Source organism: Limulus polyphemus, unplaced genomic scaffold (assembly GCF_000517525.1).
Source record: "Limulus polyphemus unplaced genomic scaffold, Limulus_polyphemus-2.1.2 Scaffold6214, whole genome shotgun sequence".
Taxonomy (NCBI): Eukaryota; Metazoa; Arthropoda; class Merostomata; order Xiphosura; family Limulidae; genus Limulus; species Limulus polyphemus.
Genome location: NW_013671824.1, coordinates 42,640 through 52,013, shown reverse-complemented (window position 1 = coordinate 52,013; position 9,374 = coordinate 42,640). Strand labels below are relative to the sequence as shown.

General features: G+C 31.0%; 1 long non-coding RNA gene across 1 annotated transcript; it reads left to right on the top strand.

Moving 5' to 3' along the window:
• Nucleotides 1–512: 512 nt before the first annotated feature.
• Nucleotides 513–3,103, top strand: LOC111089432. Its single transcript, XR_002613722.1, has 3 exons — nt 513–644; nt 1,657–1,770; nt 2,969–3,103. It is a non-coding gene; the product is annotated as an uncharacterized LOC111089432 (long non-coding RNA).
• Nucleotides 3,104–9,374: the final 6,271 nt, after the last annotated feature.

The following is a 9,374-nucleotide window of genomic DNA, read 5'->3' as shown; positions in this document are numbered from 1 at the left end:
AACTGTAGTGACAGGTTATACGGATTAACTGTAGTGACAAGTTAAACGGATTAACTGTAGTGACAAGTTATACGGATTAACTGTAGTGACAGGTTATACGGGACTACAGTTAATCCGTATAACCTGTCACTACAGTTAAGGACCAGTTATACGGATTAACTGTAGTGACCAGTTATACGGATTAACTGTAGTGACCAGTTATACGGATTAACTGTAGTGACAGGTTATACGGATTAACTGTAGTGACAGGTTATACGGATTAACTGTAGTGACAGGTTATACGGATTAACTGTAGTGACAAGTTATATAGATTAACTGTAGAGACAAGTTATACAGATTAATTGTAGTGACCAGTTATACGGATTAACTGTAGTGACACTTTCGAATCATTTGTTCAGTTTTAACACAATTATTTTATTGTGTAGAATGACTATGATACCTACAGTAGATCATCAGGAACTAGAAATATTTACACATAGTTTAAAATCATGAAAATTAACTTAGAGTGTAAAGTTTCTGTTGAGTTTTTTAGATGTTCACTTTGTGAAACTATTTTTATAGACAGCATTGAAGCTAACGTTGAGAGTACCAGCATACACGTTGAAGAAGGAACACAGCAGCTGGCTAAGGCACGTCAACATCAGGTAAGTTGGCTGTTGTTTTTACTGTTGTAGACAACACTCGCTGCCTAAGTTTATTTTCATGTTCAATAATAAATTACTTTTTACATTTCTGTTAAAACCTGTCTGGATATTTTCCTTAAAGCTTTCAAACTAATTAATTATTTTTAATTAACTCTCAGTTTGTTCCTTTGGAGAAGACCTTTTGTTAATGAATATTAATTTGTACAAAGTATTAATGTATTGATTTGTACAAATTATTGATGTATTAATTTGAACAAAGTATTGATGTATTAATTTGAACAAAGTATTGATGTATTAATTTGTACAAAGTATTGATGTATTGATTTGTACAAAGTATTGATGTATTGATTTGTACAAAGTATTGATGTATTGATTTGTACAAAGTATTGATGTATTGATTTGTACAAAGTATCGATGTATTGATTTGTACAAAGTATCGATGTATTGATTTGTACAATTTGTATTCTAATTTGCTTTAACTAGATCACTTGTTAAATGAAGTTTATTACATTGACTGTCGACATTTATTTTCATACAAGTAACCTGTCAAGTTAAGAGCAGACATTGTATATTAAAAAGTTTTATAGCACTGATTTTACTTGTTAGAACATGTATTTTATATGTATTTTTTAACATTTTTACAACACGTGTATCTACAGTTTCTTATCAAAATCTGTATATATAAAAAAGTTTTTAAAATGAAATAAATTATGAAGTATATCTACAGTAATTTGTACACATTAATTTGATGAGGTATCTCTTTGTTTTGCTCAAGATTAACACTTTTAAAACATGTAAACATTTATGCTTATATTTTGAACTTCGTGTTCTAACTTCTTTTTTTTTAAGATTTCTATGTTTTTACTCATTGTATGAAATATTTCAGGCAGTAAACTATCTTTGGTTCTGTATAGACTATACTCGAGAGATAAAACTATCCAGTGATTGTTAAACAGTAAATTCTTGTTTTTTTTTTTTTACGGCAATCTTAACACTTATGTTTTCTGTTTAGGCTAAAGCTCGTAAGAAAAAGTGCTGTCTGCTAGTTTTTGGGTTGATTATCATAGCAGTGGTGGTGATCATCATAATCTTTACAACCCAAAAAAGTTCATGAATAAATGACAGAGTAAGTTGGACAATATTATTGTAGCAATAACAGTAAAATGCAAGTAAAAATGTATAAGGAAAAAGTATGGTTAAATTTTTAACTTCTGAATTTCATTATTGTAGTAGACCTAACTTAGCATTTTTGGCTTCTGAAAGTCAAGCTATAATGAAATTTAAATCTCAGTACTTGAAATTTGGGCAATTCACCTTTTGTTAAAGGTTTATACTTAAAGTTTAGGTGTTTTACCTTTTTATTAAAATTTGATATTTAAAACCCACATACTACTAACTTTGATACATAACACTTGGCTGCTTTACCTTTTGTAAAAGGATCGTTTCTAATTATTTATGTTAATATCTTGTTACAAAACATAATTTATACAACAGTTTTATTTGTTTCGCCTTTTTATTTTATTTTTATTATTTGTACAAAAAGTTGCACATCAAAAGTTTCTTGTATTTTAAATGTACAGAAACTGTAAAATTTACTTTTTAAAAGTTTGTTTTTTAAAAAGTTATGTATAAAGATTGATTGGATAAGCTAAAGAAAGTTGCATATGTTGTTTACAGATAAAACTTAAAGTGCCTGTAGAGGTTTATTGGAAGTGATATAAATTAAGCTGGAGTAAGTTAAGTGAAATGAAACTAAGTAGTATAAAGAAGAAACCTCGGAAGAGTTCCCTGTATTTCCCTTTTATAATCGAGTTTTCGGGAGCATACTCTTTCGTTGTCAAATGTTGTTTTTTCTGTGGTCTTTAACTTGCATTATATATGAATAATAAAAAAACTAATTATGTGCAGTAAAGAAAACAACATGTTACAGTAAAATAAGACAAAGTTGATTTAATGGGATTAAGACAAAAGGAAATTGTTAGGCTTAAAAAGAGCTCATTTGAAATGAATTGATCTATAGAAAGTTTAATCTGATGACATAAACTTTGAAGTAATTAAGTTGATTGAATGGGATTAAGATAAAGGAAATTGTTAGGCTTAAAAAGAGCTCATTTGAAATGAATTGATCTATAGAAAGTTTAATCTGATGATATAAACTTTGAAGTAATTAAGTTGATTTTATGCCTTTTTAATGTGTTACTTTTATAATTTTTATTTCCTTGTTTCTTTAGACAGCAGATTCTTCTTTATGTCTTGAATATGGTGGTTGTTTTATGGAGTTACTTATCTATTTTATACATTTTCTACTTTTCATTTATTTTCAGCTAGTCTAGTGTATGATTGGAGCCCATGAATAATCCTTTTGCTGTTGCTGAAACCGTGTAATTCTGTGTTAGGTGCTGAATTATACAAGTTAGACATAATTCTACTCGTTCTTTGTTTTCCAATGAAATAAAAAAGAATTCAATATAAAATAAAAGAAGCTTACATTCCATTATTAATCCTGTAACGTTAAAATCCAATAATTTGGATGTCATCAGCATTTTTTAATTTATCGTGAAAAACTATTGATGCTAAACAATATTTTGAGTTGAAATAAATTTTGTTAAAAACAAACCTTGAATCACGTCTAGATCTAGTGAGCTAAAAGGTGAGTCGTATTAATAGTGTGAACCCAAACTGTTTGTATAGTGACAAGTGATGAATGAAGTATAAATTCCACTAAATTATATAGATGATCAAAGTTATATATTTTGTTACTTTGATAATGAGGATCTTGTTGTGCATCACAGTAACACTCGTCAGTTTAAGTTTGTGACATATCAACTAGCAAATTACATATAAACAGTGTTTGAAAGATTAGCATTTTCTCCTGTTGTTACTGCTAATTATCTTGGTTACAATAAATACTATAATAAAATATACTATGGTGTTTATAATAAACTTGTTAAATGTATATTAGTTACAAATGTTTATATTTAAAAACGTATATTTACATAAATATTTATGTATACTGTAAATTTTTGTGAATGAAATTTTTAATGAATTGAGTTTTTATGTGATGAGAATAACTAGTATCCTCCAGAAAATAAGTGGATAATTGCTTAATATTTCTTAGTTTAAACGAAATTGTTCTTCAAGTTGAACTGTTGTTGAGCGTACCCTTTTCGTTGATTCTTCTATGGTCTCTCAGCTCAATAAGGTACAAGTTTTCAAGAATATTTATTATTATTTAGAAACGAATATTTGATGTTTTTGCATCAAGCTGATAGAATTTACTTCTGTAGGTATTTAATCCTTAATCCTAATAAAACAGTAATTAATGTTTGAGAACTAAGTTGATCTCGTGTTACTGATTTTGTTAGTCATAAATTTTATTTTAATAAATGTATTAATCTACGGTATTAATCATTAAAACACTGAACATAATATCCTAGTTTATTTCATGGATGATAGAGGGCGATAGGATATAAAGCCTGTTGAGCTTTCCCAACTTATTGTGTACCACATAGCAGGAAACGTCAGATATTAAATGTATTATTTTCATTTATATGGTTTGATATTATATTGGTAAAAATGATAATTTTTATTTGAGTATACATTTGATTGAAGAAAGAGCCGTCATGTTTTAATGTGCGAGATTTGTTAATTTCTCCAAATTTTCTATATTTAACAGAATAAAAGTTGTTTATAGTTTTGAAACCTGCTTGTTATTATTATGATATTTCTCAATACTCTAGAAAATCAACAATTTAACAAGTGATAAATCTGAACAAGGAGAAATATGACCAAAATTGCATGACATTATTTTACATACTATGGTAAATTTCAGATGGAAAAAAGATCTGATAACATTAATAGGTTTAACAAATTTATTACTTACATTTTGTATCTAATTTAAACATGGAAATTATTCGATCTAGTGAGAAAATGTTTTATTATTTTAACCTGTTACACTGTTTAGATGACTTAAGTGATTTTTTTTTTATCACAACACCAAGATCTTTTTCTTCAACCACAGTATTCCCATTTAAATTGTAATAATAATTTCAGCTGTGAAAACCTACATGAATCACCTTATATTTTAGATAGTTAAACATCATCTGCCACATATTTTCAAATGATCTAAATCTCCATGTAAGTCTGCAGCATCTTTGATACAGTTAACCAACTTCAATATTTTATTAGTCAATATCATTAATATAAATCACAAACAGCAGAGGACCTAGCACAGAGCCCTGAGGTACATCGCTTGTAATTGTGACCCAGTCAGATCTAACTCTATTTATAACTACTCTCTGCTTGCTCTTCTCCGGCCTATTTTCTATCCCACTTAACAACATTTCCCCCACATCCACAGATTTAATTTTTGTAACAAGTCTTGGGTGAGGCATCTTATCAAATGCTTTCTTAAAATCGAGGTAGACCAAATCCACAGTATTTCCTTCATCAACTCTTGCAGTAACATCCTCAAAGAATGTCAGAAGATTTGTTAAACAAGACTTAGTGAAACCATGCTGGCTCTTTGACACTATATCAAACTGCTTTAAGTGACTCTACAATGCATCTTTAATCACACTCTCCAAAACCTTTCCAACTATTGACGTAAGACTAACTGGCCTATAATTACCTGTACAATGTTTATCATTTTTAAATATTGGACTAACATTAGCTAACTTTCAATCTTCTACGACTCAATGACCTATAAAAAAAATATTAGCTAGCGGTTCACAAATAAAATAGTTTCTTTAAAACTCTAGGATAAGAGCTGTCTGGTCCAGTGGATTTATCAATTTTTAGGTTCCCAACTTTTCTCGTACAATGTTAGAACTTAAAATGATATCTTTTACATCAGTATTTTCCATACATTAAGTGCTCTGGTTGAGGCATAATACTTTTATCTTCATTCGTAGAAACTGAAGAAAACATATAATTTAATAAATTTACCATCTCATAATGTGATGGTCATTCCCACTATTCGTTAGTAAAAGAGTAGCCTTCCCTCTAGTTTATCACTGCTAAACTAGGGACGACAAGAATCAAATCATATCCAAATGTTCGTTTAAAATTGGAACTTATTAACATATTCCTGAAATTTGTTCTAAATGGTTACTTGAAGTTGGTCAAATAATTTTCCTCAACTTCTGTGATGTTAATTACTTGTATTTTCACTGTAGTAACATTTCTACGTATGGATAACTAAAACCAGTTAATGTTAATTACTTGTATTTTCACTGTAGTAACATTTCTACGTATATCTACACTTTGGGGATGAGAGTAACTATTTTGTAATAATTACTTAGCGAAGTCATCATTATGACTACATACACGGTTTTTTGTATAAACAAGCAACGCGTGGTTTATCCAATACCTGTAAATACCTCGGTTGTCATGTGTACACAACGAACTGGGTCAAATTCTACTAAAACTTTACAGGAATCTTGGATAGTGTAAAAGTGCTATTAAAAGAATGATTAAGTTTAAAATACCTCTAAAGAATTTCTGGGTGAAGGAAATAGTACACTTGTATTTAATGAAAACAGAATAATAAGATTTACATCTAGTCGTGGGGAAATAAATAATCGGTAAATCTAATGAAAAGTGAAAAACGACAAACAAAATTACACTTATCCAAATGTAACTATTCAGTCGCTGAAAACTGAAGGAGAATAAATGAGCCTTTAACTACATACTATAATTGTTTCCTGCATATAAGGATAATCATCAAGTTAACATCTATTCTTCGGTGAAGTCTTGAAAGCTTTGATAAATGTTTCGTAAACAGGCATTTTCTTAGTTTAGCATAAGTTTTGGGAAAACAGCAGCTATTTGTCAATCTCAGCTGTTCCATCGTCTAAACTAAATTATAATAATTTTGAAAACATCTTAAAGCCAGCCCTTATCATTCATGTATTTATCAAGCATTTTTATAAACTCACTTAAATGTACTGCTTCTACAACATCCAAAGGCCAACTATCCTGTTAAAAAAATGAAACTGTCTTAGTCGAAGGTGATATCTACCTTGCCAAAATTTATATTTGTGTTCCATTGTCCTACTATTCTCACTGTTAAGTATGAAAAAAGATGATGCATCAACACTATCAATTCCCTTTATAATCTTAAACACCTCAATCAAATCCCCCTAACGCTTCTTTTTTCAAGAGAAAATCTCGTATGACAACCCCTTCATCCCAGGCACCATTCTAGTAACCCTTCTCTGAACCTTTTCCAAAAAGTCAATGTTTTCCTAAGGTAAAGAGCCCAAGACTGAATACAATATTTCAAATGTGGCCTCACCAGTGCCCAGTACAATGAAATTATAACCTCTTTAGACTTGTATTCAATATTTCTGTACGTACAACCTAAAACCCTATTTGCCACTAGCAACAGCACACTGCTTAGATGGCTTTAGAGACTGGTCGACTATTACACCAAGATCCATTTCGTTTATAACACTGTTAAGGTTATTCCCATCCAAAATATACTTATGATTCAAATTATGATAACCCACATGTATTACTTTGCATTTATTATAACTAAAACCCATCTGCCATTGATTTGCCCAAATCACTAAATGAAAAAAAGAGCAAAGGTCCTAAGACTGAGTTCTGAGGTATCCCACTTGTGACATTAATCCAGTTTGACTGAACTCCATTTGTAATAACCCTCTGCTTTCTCCCAAATAGATTGGTAGAATATCCTTACATGATTCTAATACAACATGTGAAGAAGACTTATTACCCATATCTGTCTACGTATCGATATGTAATCACTCTGCTATATAACATCAAGAAATTTCTCGTTGGAAAAGTAGCTTACCCAACTTTAATATATTCCATGTCCAAAATAAACCACAGTGTTATAAATCTGCCATCCTTCTCCTGAAGAAGGATGTCTTTCAAACCTAGGTTAAGTAGTTAGCACACAGGATCACCCACAAAAGTTGTAATATTTTCAAACCTGTCATCTTTCTCCAGAGGAAGAGCGATTTTCCAGAAACCTGAAAATAAAGTTTTTCTCCCTTTTAATGTGTGGATGACAACAAACACTTGATTTTATGTTTTAATAGCTATTTTCTATAACCTACTGTAACTAAATAAGTCTGGCATTAACTATATACGAAGAAATGAGGAAATTTAATCATACACTCGTTCAGCCAATAATGTGAAGCAAGCAGAGGTTCTTTAAATAATGCTTTCAGTATCATATCCTTTTGATTTGAATTATAGTTTAGAAAACGTTTCTCACGCCCAACAAGTTCATTAAGTTTCTTGTTCTTTCGGGATTGGAATGAAGCTCTGTTTCCACTAACAAGAGATATCAAAATATTTATGCATTAAGTGCTTAACTTCCGTAAAAACTGAGCTTACTATGTCTTGAAATTTCGGTTAAATACGGTGATATCCTTACGATCTTCGGATATTCCAAGGAATAACTCAAGTTTTCTTTGCAGAAATATTTAGTTAACGTTTAGTAGGTTCAAGAGAAAACACTTAAATAAAATGGCTGCGTTGTATTTGCAGGAAATTTCAATTATATTAAAAGAAAAATATGGTAAAAGGTTTTCGAAGAAACGCAGAAAAAATTATTTACTCTATCTAAATATTTAAGTTATATAAATACATGGGACGAGGGTGTCTTAGTGTTTAGCGTGCCAGACAAAGAATATGTAGCTCTAATTATCTGGTCCTGTTAGTTAAAAAATAACAATCGAACTTCACATTTTCGGGACATTAGTGAGTTATAAGGTGATGGTCAAATCCCATTTTTCGGTCAGACAGCAGTAGTCGAAGAGTTAGGGGAGGGTGCTGTTGAGTTACCTTCATTATTCGTTCAGACAAGAGTAGCCTAAGACTTCACAGTGGTTGCTGTTGACTATTTGCTTTCCCTCTGGTCTTTCAGTTGAAAATTAGGGAGTAAGTCTTTGAGTCACCTTACTCCAATATCCGCAAAATGAAAAAATTAAAAAAGTATTGTTACGTCTCCGTTAGTTAATTGATTTTTCCGTAACTTCGTTCCGACGAAATTTTAACGACACAAGTCTTTACTTAATAAAACTGGTTTATTCTTTCCGAATATAACTTTACCGATACACTCAACTTCAACAATCGCGCTAAACAAACGAACGTCAATAATACTTCTGACTGCAGTTCAATTACTCACTCTCTAAACACACATTACAATCCCCTCTTTTATATACCAGCCTACCCTATATCTAGTAAGAACTAGAACATTCCCCAAAGTACATGATAGTTCTAGAAACTTTGCGTCACAGTAGTCATGTGACTCGATGACGCAACACTGCCCCCTCCTTAGTATTGTTCGTCCCGAACAATAACCACATACAATAAACCAATAACAATTACTTAATTAAAATGTACAGAATTACAAACACAAAATTACAATTCAACAAAGTCTCTTAATTTTTCGGGACGTATCTTCTTCCGTACTGGTCTCCGTCTCGTTGGCTTCTGCTTCATGTGGGATTCATCTGCTTCATCAGTAAATGTCCTATCATCGGTAAAAGTCACATCAGTGTTAGTAACTTCACCAAGAGCTTCACCGTTTCCCTTCTCCAAACTGAGTAGAGTTTCTTCTTCGACGGTGGCTTCTTCAGGTGGCACGTCTTCAGCAGCGTCATTTGTTCTGTGGTCCACTTCGTCCCAACTGAAATGTCCTGGACCATGATAACGCCAAAGCCTGTTGGCATGCACCACTTTTGGTTTACC